The 14,654-nt window shown below is 36.8% G+C and overlaps 1 pseudogene; it reads left to right on the top strand.

Moving 5' to 3' along the window:
• The first annotated feature begins 8,048 nt into the window (after positions 1-8,048).
• On the top strand, positions 8,049-10,324 carry LOC102846858 (annotated as a pseudogene).
• The last annotated feature ends 4,330 nt before the right edge of the window (positions 10,325-14,654 follow it).

Here is a 14,654-nt window from a genome sequence, read left to right as displayed (position 1 = left end):
AATGTTAAGTTTCATCATTTCTCCCAAATGAGAATATTTTTCTGGTTCCCACAGAGTTATAATTATTATTCTAGAAATTACTGCTAGATTTTTGTATTGTTTCATAAATGTATTTCTGCAGGAGTGATTTTAGGAAAGAATATATGTGCATTTGAGCCTTTGGTTTCAAGGGAAATAAAGCAATTCTTACCTAGGCTAAATGGTTAATTTATTATAAGGAGACACAGATGTCTTACAGAAATTAAGGACAAAGTGCAGCCAGTAGGAGAAACAACTGGAAGAGGATTTTCAAGTGTCAGCACTGATTTTTAGCCTGGCCTGACCTTTAGCCTGATCTGATATCATCTTTTCACTCTGGTTTTGCAGACTGGATTTTGTGAAGGCAAAATGCAGGAATTTATTCCTGAGGCCTCTCCCACACACACAGTCCCCGCCCCTAAAGAAAGGCAAATTATATTGGTGAAGATTTTTTTAAAGTAAGAAAAAAGAGAGCTCTGGTGGCTTAGTGTTAAGAAGCTGTGCTGCCAACCCAAACACAGCACATTGAATTTATCAGCTGCTCCTTGGTGGGCCCCTTCATGGGCAATCAACCCCCGTGATTAACTGCCTCACAAAACCCACTGAGGGTTAGCTATGAGTTGGTTCCTATTGGACAGTAAGTAACAAGAACATTGAATTATTCAAAACTAAAAGCAAAGGATATGAACTCTGCTTTTCTTTAAACCCTTGATTGGATTTGAATTTATTAACAGTATGTTATTAAGATGCTCTCAAGTTGAGTATGACTAGTAGTGATCCTATGAACAATTGACCTCAATCCTGTCCTATCCTGTGCCATCCTCACGGTCTTTGATACTTACATTGATATTCAGTAAAACTTATCAAGCAACTCTTAATATGCCCAAGAATGAAACATTTTTCTCTGTTGTGCACAGAGTTGACATGAGTAGGAACAGACAAAATGGTATGCAACAGCATTTTCCATGCCATGTATATAAAATTAATGCATTTCACTTACTATTTTAGTTGCATGACATCACAAGACATATCTTTCCAGATATAATCAAGAACTAATGGTAATTAAGGATGAAGCTGGAATTGTACTGAAGGTATTAGCAAAAATTAAGATCGTAGGAACTGACAAAATACCAATTGACATGTTTCAACAAACAGCTGCAGCCCTAGACGTGCTCACTAGTCTTTGACAAGAAATTTGGAAGACAGTTACTTGGAGAAAACCCTGGACATGCTCACCAGCCTATGACAAGAAATTTGCAAGACAATTACTTGGAAAACTGACTGGAAGAGATCTATATTTATTCCCATTTTCATAAAAGTTTATCCAGTAGAATGGGGAAACTATCGATCAATATTAGTAATGTCACATAAAAGTAAAACCTTGCTGATGATTATATAAAAATGGCTGTATATAGGGAACTATTAGAAATTCAAAGTGGATTCTGAAGACGTTTTGAAACTAGAGATATCATTGCTGATGCCAGATGGACCTTGGATGAAAGCAAAGAATAACAGAAAGATATTTACTTGAGTTTTATAGACTATCCAAAAGCATTTGACTATGTGGATCATAGCTAATTATGGATAACATTGAGAAAGGGAATCCCAAAACACTTAATTGCAATCATGGGGAAATGAAACCTAAACCAAGAAGCTGCTGACAAAAATAGAACAAGGGAACGGTATATGGTTTAAAATGAGGAAACGTGTGTCTTAGGGGTGTATAGTTTCTCCATATCTATTCAATCTGTATGCTGAGCCAATCATTCGAGAATCTAGACTAGATGTGTAAAAGAATGTGACATCAGTACTGGAGAAATATTCATCAACAACCTGTGTTGTTCAGATGATACAACCTTCATAACTGAAAGTAAAGAGGACTTGAAACACTAGCTGTGGAAGATAAGAGATTAGAACCTGTAATATGGATTCCATTTCACCATTAAAGAGGAATAACAAAATAAGAGAAAGTTACTCTAATGTAGAAACAATTGTAGAGGATTGACAGGGCCATGAGGAGAGGATAAAGGAATATAAATTAGCAAATAGATAGTTAAGGTGAAGGAAAAGAAAGTATAGGGAGGTTTCAATAAGACGTAAATAATGTCATTCATCATACAATTGCAATTATAGTTACAAAACGAAATATATTAATATCTGAAAGAATATCAATAAAAATTTTATTTTAAATCCTTACCACTGAACCTATGGACAACATAACGATAAAAGGACCAAAAGATTGAAGTATCAAGTAGTTAATTTTATTTAGATACAAAATCAACACTAACAGTAACTAAAGGTAATGCTGATATTCATATGTTTCAATTCATTTTTAAGAAGTTCCAGTTTTCTAACATTCAAACTATGTACATTCCATGTTCAAGTTGTTTAATGAAGTTTGTTATTGTTTTTCCTTATTTCAACTGACTTCCAATCTGGGCTCTACCACTACATTGCTATGTTATTGTTATTGTTGTTGTTGTTGTTATGTGCCATCAAGTTGCTTGCGACTTATAGCTACCACAGCCCTAAACTCTGCTCTAACCTGTGCCAATCACACTGCCTCAGACACACCCATCCCGATTACCCCAGTCACCGAATCAATCCACCTCATAGAGGGTCTTTCCCTCCTGCGCTGTCCCTCCACGCTTCCAAGCATGATGTCCCTCTCCAAGGACTGGTCCCTCCTTACAATATGTCCAAAGTATGTCAGACAAAGCCCCAGAAGCCTTGTCAAAATAGTTATACAATATTGTATTCCTAACAAAAATTATAAAGGTTCCAAATTCTTCATATCTTCATCAACGTTTGTTACATTTCCTTTTCTATTTGGTTAGTTGTTTTAATTTTATTGTTGTTGTATATGCCATCAAGTCACTTCCTTTCTTGCATTGTCCCTCCACCCTTCCAAACATGATGACCCTATCCAAGGACTTGTCCCTCTTTGCAACATGTCCAAAGTATGTCAGACAAAGCTTCAGAATCCTTGCATCCAAGGAGCAGCCTGGCTTCACCCTCTCCAAGAAGAGCCTGATTGTTCTCCTGGAAGTCCACTCAACATTCTTCTTCAGCACCAAAACTCAAAGGAATCAAGTCTCTTTCTGTCATACCTAATCATTGTCCAGCTTTCTAATGCATAATAACTAATTGCGAAGACTATGGCCTAGATCAAGTACACCTCAGTCTCAAGACTGAAGTCATTGCTCTTCAGTACTCCGGAGAACTCCATGACAGTTGGCTTTCCCAATGCAATTTGTCTTTTGATTTTCCGGCTGCTGGTACCAAGTGTTAATTGTGGAGCCAAGCAAACTCAAACTGTTAACAATCTCAATCTCTTCACCGTCTATCATAATGCTGCCAATTGACCCAGTGGTGAGAATCTTCGTCTTCTTGATGTTGAGCTTCAATTCATATTGAAGATGGCAGTCCTTGATCTTCTGCAACAAGCACTCCAGGTCCTTCTCAGTTTCAGTAAGCAGTGTTATGTCATCTGCATAACACAGGTTGCTGATAAGTCTTCCTCCATTCCTGATACCACACTCCTCCCCATAAAGCCCAGCTGCCTGATGATGTGTTATAGATTGATATACATTGAAAAGATCTGGAGATAGGGCACATCCCTGGGCACACCCTTCCCAATTTTGAACCATGCAGTGTTTCCTTGCTCTGTTCTTACGACTGCCTCTTGGTCCAAGTAAAGGTTTCACGCAATCACACTCAAGGGTTCTGGGTTTTCCAATATTCTCCGAGTTAGCCACAGTTTGTTGTGATACACACAGTCAAATGCCTTTGCATAGTCAATGTAACGCAAACATTTCTTTGGTACTCTCTGCTTTCAGTCAAGATCCATCTAACATTAGCTATAATATCCCTAGTACCATGGCCTCTTTTAAACCCAACCTGCAGGAAAGAATAAATCTAGTATTTTAAATATATAATATGTTAAGCAAATTTCTTTTATACTTATTTTGTTCTTGATTTTATTTCTGCCATATCTTAGAGCAATTCACCTAACTCCATTGCTCCAGTTACCAGGTCAATCCATCTCATCCAAGATTTTCCTTTTCCGAGCTGTCACTCTACTATTCTACATAGAATCTTCCCCAAGAACTGGCCCTTCCTGGCCATGTGTCCAAAGTATGTGAGATGGAACTTCAAAGTCCTTTACTCCAAGGAGAAATTTGTTTTCACCCTTTCTATGACAGACCTATTTGTTCTACTGTTGGTCCATGCTATGTATGTTTCGTTCTCTTCTCCAGCTAATTAAGAAGGTTAGGATTTGAATGTGTGGATCACAAAAAAATGTGGCTGACTTTGAGAAGAATGGGAGTCCCAGAACACTTGTTTGTGTTTATGCGAAACTTATACTTGGACAAGGAGGCAATAGTCAGAACAGAGCAAGGAAGCACTGTATGGTTCAAAATTTGGAAGGATGTGTGTCAAGCATGTGTCCTATCTCCATATCAATTCAATCTATATGCAGAACAGATTATCCAGGAGGTTAGGCTCTATGAAGAGAAGTGTGGGTTGGAGGTAGATTTATCAACAATCTGAGTTATGCAAATGACACAACCCTGCTTGCTGAAAATGAGGAGGTCCTGAAGTACTTACTACAAAAGGCCAAGGATAGCAGCCTTCAATATGGATTGAAGTTCAATATCAATAAAATAAAGATTCTCACCACTGGGCCAATTGGCAACATCATGATAGGTGGTGAAGAGATTGATATTGTTGACAGCTTCAGTTTGCTTGGCTTTATAATCAAAACTCTTGGTACTAGCAGCCAGGAAATTAAAGGATGAATTGCATTGGGAAATTCTGCTGTCAGAGACCTCTCCAAGGTACTGAGGAGCAACAATGTCAGTCTGGAGACTAAGGTGTGCCTGTTACAGGTCATGGTTTTTGCCATTACTCACTCACTATGCTTCAGAGAGCTGGATAATGAATAGGGATGATAGAAGAAGAGTTTATGCCTTTGAGCTGTGGGGCTGGAGAAGAGTACTAACTATACCATGGACTGCTAGGAGAATAAACAAGTTCATCCTGGAGAGGGTGAAGCCAGGCTGTTCCTTGGAGGCAAAGATTCTGAAGCTTCATCAGACAGACTTTGGACATGTTGCAAGGAGGGACCAGTCCTTGAGGAGGGACATCATGCTTGGGAGGGTGGAGGGACAGCACAGGAAAGGAAGACCTTCAATGAGATGGATTGATTCTGTTACTAGGGTAATGGAGATAGACGTGTGAGAGACAATAAGATTGACAAGGAATAGAGCAGAGGTAGGGCTGTTGTACACAGGGTCGCGATGAGTTTCAAGTGAATTGATGGAACTGTATAACAACAACAACAACTTTATTTACTCTTAATCTCAGACTGCATATGAAAAACCTGTCAAAAACTCACTAAAATTCTAATAGGTATTCACAACGTTGGCTGTATATCATAGCTACATTTCCCCCTCTTAATAAGTGAATTGCACATTGTGTCTGAGAATTTCCCTACATGACTAGGTGTGAGAAGTGTCATTTAATTATATAATACATAGTCTGTCACATAGCTAAGTATGTATCTCCATTTCTAAGAAATGAGTAAATATTGGCCACCATAGCTTAGAAAAGAACATTCTTTGACAGAAAAATATATGTATCATATGCAATTCTCCCATTTGGCGAGTTAACCATTTTTATTTCTCATTTAAATTTTTCTGAGATTGATAAAATTGACATAAAAGAATTTGGTAACTAACACTTGGTTGTTGTTAGATGTCCTTGAATGGAGTACAACTCATAGCTACCCAATGAACAAAAAAGATCTGAACCCTGCCCTATCCTGTGCCATCTTCACACTTCCTGACACATTAGTCTGTCGTGACAGTCACCATGTCAGTCTACCTGGGTGAGGGTCTTCCTCTTCTTCACCGATGGTCACTCTTCCCAGCATCATGTCTCTTTCCAAGGAATAGCCCCTCCTAGCAACGTGCCCAAAGTATGTGAGGCAAAACCTCATCATTCTTGCCTCCAAAGAGCACTCCAGCTGCAAATTCTCCAAGATATATTTGTTTGTTTTTTTAGGCCATCCATAAAATGTTGGGTACTCTTCTCCAACACCACAACTCAAAGATGTCAATTTTTCTTCTGTCATCCTTATTCACGGTCTAGTTCTCAGATGCATAGCAAGTGACCAGAAAGACCATGGCCTGAATCAGACACATCTTAGTCCTCAAACTGACATCATTACTCCTCAATAATTTGGAGAGGCCCAAAAAGTTGGTTAGGTACTAATTTATTCCACTTCTGTGGAATTTATGTGATACATTTGAACTTTTCTTTGAGAATACTTCTATTTTACAGTAGTCATTAAAACGGGGTTGGGGGATTATATACCAACGAAGAAATTGATTTTTTGCTTCTCAAAGAGAGGCGTGATCTGGGGGGAGAAGGGGTAAAAAAAAGTGCAACAATGAATGAATGAAAATCCAAAATCTTTGTAAATGTTCATTAAAATTAATAAAAGAAAATTAAACAAACAATAAAAACCAGTATAGGACCCATCTTCTATGGCACTAAAGGAAAAAGATCTGGCTTCTATAAAGTTCAGTCAAGAAAAATCTCTAGAGCACTTCTACACTATATCACTTGGTGTCACAATGAAATTAAGTTGAAAAATTTTACTCCACTTCCACATTAATCAGTTTTGCTTACGTCCAGATCAAGCAGCACTGTCTCTGGCTTGTCCACAGTGATAGGAATGGTCAGTTCAAAGCTTAGAACTTTTGTTTAAAGACTGTAGGAAGTCACACTCCCTCTTTCCTTAGATATAAACCAAGAAAAACACCACCTGGGTTGCTGCTGGCACTCATGATAAAAGCAAACCTAAGGATGAAGCCAGAATCCAAAGAAGGCACAGCCAAAGGAATTACAGAATATAGATACCACCTTAATGAAAGCATGTCTGAACTTTTCATATACATGAACAATTAAACCTGGCTTATTATTTAAGTTAATTTGAGATGTACATTTGCTACTTGCATTGAAAAGTGTCATAAATAATTGCTAAAACATCTGGGAAGAAAAAACTTTCTAGCAAATGGATGCTAGAATATAATGAAAATGAAATTCTTTGTTACTAATTATTTTCACTGACTATAGTATTTCAAATGAGCTCTGATTATACAAGGATTCAGTACTAGACTGCTAATCAAAATATCAGGCATTGGATAGCATCAACTAGCAGTGCCATATGCTGCTTCTAAGGACAATTATCTAAAGGTCAACTGCCTTCTGTTTTTATTTGAGGTGTTTATCGACATACCTATAGATGATGAGCATAGCAAAGGTAAGATTGGATATGAGACTATTCTATTGTCTTTATTGTTGTTGTTGTTGTTAAGTGCCATTGAGTCATAGATGACTCATAGTAATCCTATGAATGGAAGACCTGAACACTCGCATAACTTTCATTATTTCTCCAAGTTTATAGTTTCCAAAGTCAAGCTATTTCGGAAGTGGAAGCCACTCTTGATTCCAAGTTTGTTTTAATTGGGGAGCTCCAACAATCACTGTCCACCATAGGTAACAATAATCACATTTGACACATCAGTGTCACAGTGTTTAGCATCACAGCAACCACCAGTTAGTTACCTCTGTATAGCAAATGGACAGACCGGTGCTATACCACTTAAAAGAATTGTTGACCAAAAACAATTAAAACCAGGCCTGAGGGACACAGATTAAAGCCACCCACCTTTGGCTTGGTAGCATAACTTCCTATCCACCAGGCAAATAGAGCTCTCTCTATGGTGTTGTTGCTGTTAAATGCCATTGAGTTTACTTTGCAAAAAAAAACAACCAAAGCGATCATGTGGGAAAACCTTTCTGTATCAGATTTTGACAAAGGAATGATCCAGAAAATAAGAGAAAATTCTATATTAGAAGCACAAGAGACAATGAAAGAGACTACAGACACAAAAACTATGGCAAAATTGGAAGATAAAAAATATGCTGAGTGTCATGAAAAATACTGAAGAAGAAAAATGGAAAAATATAAAAGCTGTAAGAGTGGAAAAAAAGCAACCAAAGAATTGGAAGTTTGTAGAGAATAGCAAAAGAAAGTTGAAAAAATAAAAAATATTCAGAAAGACAAGAAATTACATCAAATTGAAAGCAAATGGAAGAAATGGAAAAATCAAGGAGCTAAAAGAATTTGGCATCTACAGAAATCTTGCCATGAAAGGCAGAAATTCAGAAAATACAGTATCTGATAAGTTAATGGACGACAATATTCCTGCTCCTCGCTTAAGACCAACTTTATGACCAGAGAACGGCCAAAATTATTGGGGCAGCTATTGCTGCCAGTTTAGGGCCTGTGTCAGGAAAAGGAAGTCTTACTCATATACAGTGCCACCCAAGGATAATAAAGGAGGTCAGACTTGCTTCCACTGTGGAAAGCTGGGCCACTTCAGTAGACAGTGTCACAGACGAAAGCCACAGATAGGCAAGGGAGTGGAGAGGAAGCTCCCACTCACTTGCTTTAAGTGTGGCTCTGTAGGACACTTGGCCAAGGTGGCCCACATCAGGTCCTCATGACAGACAGGACTGACACACCCCAGCTCCCAGCTGGAAACAAAGGAGGACGCTTCAATGATTTAGATCCTCCCAGGAGAGCTGTGGGTGAGCATTAACACTACTGGTAAGTATATTAATTTTCTCCTGGACACAGAGCCTATTAATTGGTCCTAAAAGGCTTCTGAGGTCCTACTCTTCTCACTATTTCGTAGTTGTTGGAATGGACGGAAAACCTCATAAGCAGATCCTTACTTCACCTCTACCTTGCATGAGAACCTCCGAGCTGTAAAACAGCCCAGTGGTAGATGGAATTTGCTCCAGGACTTAAGAACCATAAATGACATAGCTGAGCCTCTACATCTTGTGGTTCCTAACCTCTACACTATAAAAGACAAAGTGCTAGTCTATAGGCCTTTTATTGTAAGAACCACCTCCCCTCTGTAACTTGATTTGTGCCACTATTAGAACTTCTACTCGGAATATTATTGCTTTTCAATTTTTGACTCATGTACTTTTAACTTGTTAGTTAAATTTGTGTCTTTTAGGCTGCAACACTTCCATGATACATATTCAAGGATATGAACATGTACGGCCAAGCACAATTGATAACAGTGCATCTAAATTCCAAAATCAATCTGCATAATAGTCTATGTATTTCCTACTGCCAAAGGGGCCCTTTAGAGTAGTGAGAGAAGATCTTCACCCTGAAACCCACAGCGTCCCTTTTCAGCAGGAAGTAGCTAAGAGAATACGCTGTCCCCTTTTCCTTATGAATCAGGGTGAAGTCTCTCTCAAGGAGGAGTGATAGGGAATGGCAAGGGACACACTGACAAAGAGAGATTAATCAGAACTGGCTTTGCCAAGCACTGTGGCAATTGGACAATTAAGACAGACATTGGGGTGTGGGGGAAGAAGAACGAACTGGGGAGGAGGGTGGAGAAAACAGTGCAACAATGAATGAATGAAAACCCAAAATCTCTGTAAATGTTTATTAAAACTAATAAAATTTAATAATAATAATAAAAAATTAAAAATACCAACTTTATCCCTCAAGAATTCCCAAGAGCTCTATGAAAATCACAAGCAGCAAAAGAAGAGAAGTGGCTACACAAGCAAGCAAAGGCACTTAGAGTAATGAATACTGATATTCCTGAATTTTGTGACTTGAAAGAAGAGGAAAAGAACCCAGAATTGTTGAAGGTCAAAGGAAACAAACTATTCGGCAACTATTAATGCATACAATCTGGCTTTGTTGTTGTTATTGTTGATTGCCTTCGAGTCAAACACAACTCGTAGCAACCCTATGAACAAAAGGCCTGAAGCCTTTCTATACCTTATTGGTATTTATCAAAGTTCATAGAGTTTCTGGAGGCATGTTTTTTAGGAAGTGGATGCCACTCCTGCTTACAATTTGGCCATACAACCAAAAAATAAAATTCCTTTATTGTATTTGAATCGCGACGCTTGCCACCTAACATTAAAAAATCTACATGAGACTACTGAAGATTCTTCTATGGCAGTCAGATTTTGACACCACCTGTTGCAGATAATGCTGATGTAAGTATAAAGGCACATGTAAGAAGACGAACCACGAACAGCATTCTGTCAACAAGATATTTTTTTTTCAATGAGAATTGTATGTAGAAAGCATACTGGATTATTAAATGCAAAAAATATTGATCCATCCAACAAAATTATACAGAGTGATGTGGAAAAGATTCAGAATATAATTCAAGGAACATAACTAAAACCTTAATGACTGCTAGAGGGCAATAAATATTATTATTTTATTTTTAAAAAATAACGGAGATCTCTTGCTGTATTTTAGATGATTATGTAAAATAAACTTCTGTTTAGTATTTTAGTTCTATAGAGGACAAAATATTGTAATTCTAAAGAAAAGAAAGCATTTCTAAACCAATAAATAAAAATATCAATAAATGCTAAACTTTTCCTTTACATTAATACATAATTTATTGTATCTTCTTTTTCTAATTGAATTTTATCTTGTAAATAACAAAGTATGAGTATGGTTATTACCAGGATACTTCCTGATTAATTTTTAAAAATATAACATTTTCTAACAAAATATTATATTTATAAAGTAAGTAAAGAAAAACTACCGAAAAAACAAACAAATCAAATGAACAACAGCAACAAAAACCCCATTGAAACTCTCCAGCCCCTCCACAGGAAAAAGGCGTGGCAACTTGTTTCAGTCAAGATTTATAGCCTGAAAACACTATATAACAATTCTACTTTTGTCTTATGTGGTGGTAATGAATCAGAATTAATTCAACCTTATTTTTTACTTCCTTCTGAAAAAAAATCTCTACTTCAAATATGGATGGAAAAAGCGGAAAACTGATCACAGTCAAATACTCTGTTGTTCAGTGCTATCAAGTCGAGTACATTCTATAGCAATTCTATGAACAACAGATCTGAACCATGTCTTGTCATGTGCCATCTTCACACTACCTTACACATTAGAGCCCACTGTGGTAGTCACCATGTTAATCCACCTAGTCAAGGGTCTTCCTCTTCTTTGCCAATACTCCACCTTTCTGAGCATCATGCCCCTCTCCAAGGACTAGCTCCTTCTAGCAATATGCCTGAAGTGTGTGAGGTGAAACCTTATCATCTTTGCCTCCAAAGAGCATTCTGGTTACCTTCTTTTGAAAACATATTTGTTTGTTCTTTTGGTAATCCATGGGAGAGTCAGTGCTCTCTCCAACACCACAGTTTAAAGGCATCAATTATTCTTTCATTGTTCTTATACATTGTCCAGCTTTCAGATGCATAGCAGTTATTGGAAAAACCATGGCCTGAGTCAGACACATCTTAGTCCTCAAACTGACATCATCACTCTTCAATAATTTGGAGAGGTACCTATCTCCGGGTTTTCCCAGTGCAATACTTTCCTGGTTTTCTGACTGCTAATACCACAGGTATTAATTGTGAATCCAAGTAAGATGAAGTGGTTGACAGTTTCAATTTTTCTTCATCTATCTTGACGCTGCCTATTAAGTCCAGAGGAAAGAATCTTTGTTTTCTTAATATTGAGATGCAATCCACATTGAAGGCTGTATTCTTTGATATTCTTTAGTAAGTGCATCAAGTCTTCCTTACTTTCAGCAAGCAAAGTTGTGCCATCTGCATAACACAGTTTATTGATGAGTCTCCCATTCATCATGGTTCCATATTCCTCGTCATAGATTACAGTTTCTTTGCTTAGCATAGCAATTGAATAGGTATGGCGAGAGAATGCAATCCCTTCTTAATTTTAAACTATGTAGTGTTCCCTTGCTATGTTTGCACAACAGCCTCCAGATCTAGGTCTAGGTTTCTCATGAGCACAATTAAGTGCTTTTTATCCATGAAGAGAGCAGATGGTCATTACAGGGAAACAGGAGAAAGGGGAAAAAAAGGATGTCAAAAGAGACTCTCACTATTGCACTGGAGTATTGAAAAGCAAAAACATGCCTAAGTAAAAGAGCATAACAGAAGATTTCAAAGGGCAGCTTGAATGAGCTGGAAGACATCAAAAGAAGATTGAGGGAGTATACAGAGTCACTGTACCAAAAAGAACTGACTGACTCTGAAAGATTTCAGGAATTAATCTTTCAGAAAAAAATATGAGCAAGAATCAATGGCAATGAAGGACAAATTTGGAGGTGCACTGAAGACACTGGCAAACAGTAAGGCCCCAGAAACCAATGGGATGCCAGAAACCTATTGTCCTGTTTCAATTAATAGATTTAGCCCTGGATGTGCTCACTAGTCTATGTCAGGAAATTTGAAGGACAACTGTTTGGACAATGGATTGGAAGAGGTTCATATTTGTTCCTAGTCCTCAGAAAAGTGATCCAACAGAGTGTGAAACTATAGAACAATATTATTAAAATTACAAGCAAACAAAATAATCCTGAAGACCATTAAAAAAACAGCTAGATGAGTACATAGGGAACTTCCAGAAGTTCAAGAACGATTTAGAAGAGGCTGTGACACTAGGGATATTGTTGCTGAGTCAGATGGATCCTGGATGAAAGTAAAGAATACAAGAAGAAAGAATGTCTGTTTATGTAAAGGCATTTGACTGTGTAGATATAACTAGTTATGCCTAACATTGAGAAGAATGGGAGAAGAATGGTATAATCTATATAGAGTCAATTAGAATATTTTTTAAATGAATGCTTGATTCCAACTTTGCCTTATTAGGGAATATGCCTAAAAGGGAAATTACACAGTCTAAGTTTTTCTGTGTAAAATTTTCTGTTTACTAACCAGGTAGGCAAAGGATGGAAAGACCCTTAATGACATGGATTGACACAGTGATAAGGGGTCATAGTCAACTCAGCAACACCCAACAACCACAACATCAACTGCTATACCATATGAAATATATACTCAAAATTATTATCATGAAAAAAGTAGAATTGATTATTTGTTTAACAACTCAGTAGGTATTAGTGTATCAGATTTCTCCCAGTACAGAAAAGAATCCTAAGGAAACAAAATATATTTTATTATATCCATTGTAAAAGTGTTGGACTATGATAACTTCCTAAAGAAGGAAGTTTGAGTTGGGATGAGTTTATAAGAATGAAGAGGGTAGATATACAAAAAGCAGCAAGATAACAAAAATTATTCTGGAAATGAATCTGATTTTCTTTAATTTCCCTAGAGTCAGCTCTGTGTAAAGATCATTGACAAATAATTTCCTAATATTCTGGACTACTTACTTACATGACTATGAACGCTGACACGAACAATTGCCAAGGTAATAAGAACATTGTTTAGAAGTAGAAGAACACTCAGGCCAGAAACTATCTCCAAAGGAAGAGAATCAATGCCACATCTTCTCCATTCTCCTCCTCTAACCAAAACTGCCAGTCAACAGCTTTCTTGGAAATCTGTCTTACAAGATATTTGAATGACATCTCTGGTTTATTTTCCATCCAAACTGGAACTGATTCAGCTTTATTTGAGGCACGGGGAGAAGCCCACAACCAAGCAGACCAAAACACGTACACACACACACACAAAACCCCACCAGCAACTAACTTCTGCTTATTTCATGGGGTGGAGAGAACAATGATAAAATACTATAATTGGATGCAAACATAAAGTTTGTTCAATTTATTTTTCAATATATTTTAAAATAACACTCAAAAGAGAAGATCAGTTTTCTTCCCATTTTATTGTCTATCTATGATATCTTTCTTTGGTGGCTTTTTTAAAACCCATCAAATAAAATATTGTTTGTGTGGAGGGACACTTACAAATATTTATCAAGTAGCTTTAAAGAAAATCTTTATAGAATCACTTTTATAAGCTGATTTTTAATACAAAGAACATTTTGCAATTCCTTCCTAACTAAAACAAAACAAACAAAATAAAACATAGGAAATATATTAAACTAAAGGATAAAGGGATAAAATTATTGGTTTTCCTAATACCTTGTTTTAAAAATTATAATAGAAAATTCTTTGGTGTTTAGAATTTTTAAAAACCCGAAGCTTTTTACAACTTTTAGAAACAAAGCCCTGCTTTAATCATAGTCTGGTTTATAGATGGATTTCAGAGCAATTAAGCACTTGAAGCAATTAAACAGCAATGAAGCCTCATTTGAACAACAGTACCAATTTGTTAGTAAATTAATGCTAAATTTTATTATTTGTGAGGCTGCAGCTTTTCTACTCTATTTTGTAAATCAGAAAATATTTTCAATTACACTCTAGGATGTCTAGGTTTTAAATCAGTTCATGTTCAGCTGCCTAACCTCTTCCACAGAGATTCTGGCAAAAACAGACTAAGTCTAGAATATTAACATTTATCAACCCATAGGACCTCTAAAATTTTAATTTTTCTCATTAATTCCCATTCTAGAAATTAGTAATGCAATCTAAAAAAATGAAACTTAGAAATCTCTAACTAAAATAGAGCATATCAGAATTTCAGAAGACGAAGACTAACTGAAATTTGTCTATGGATCTCTAATAAGACATTGAAGACACCAAAATGAAGATCCAGAAAGTCTATTTGCTCACATAGAAACCATTAGCCTGCCACTA

The sequence above is a fragment of the Elephantulus edwardii genome, unplaced genomic scaffold (assembly GCF_000299155.1).
Source record: "Elephantulus edwardii isolate Elephantulus edwardi_28Jun2011 unplaced genomic scaffold, EleEdw1.0 scaffold00018, whole genome shotgun sequence".
Classification (NCBI taxonomy): Eukaryota; Metazoa; Chordata; class Mammalia; order Macroscelidea; family Macroscelididae; genus Elephantulus; species Elephantulus edwardii.
The sequence above is the reverse complement of the archived record's forward strand: the minus strand, read 5'-3'. Positions and strand labels throughout refer to the sequence as shown.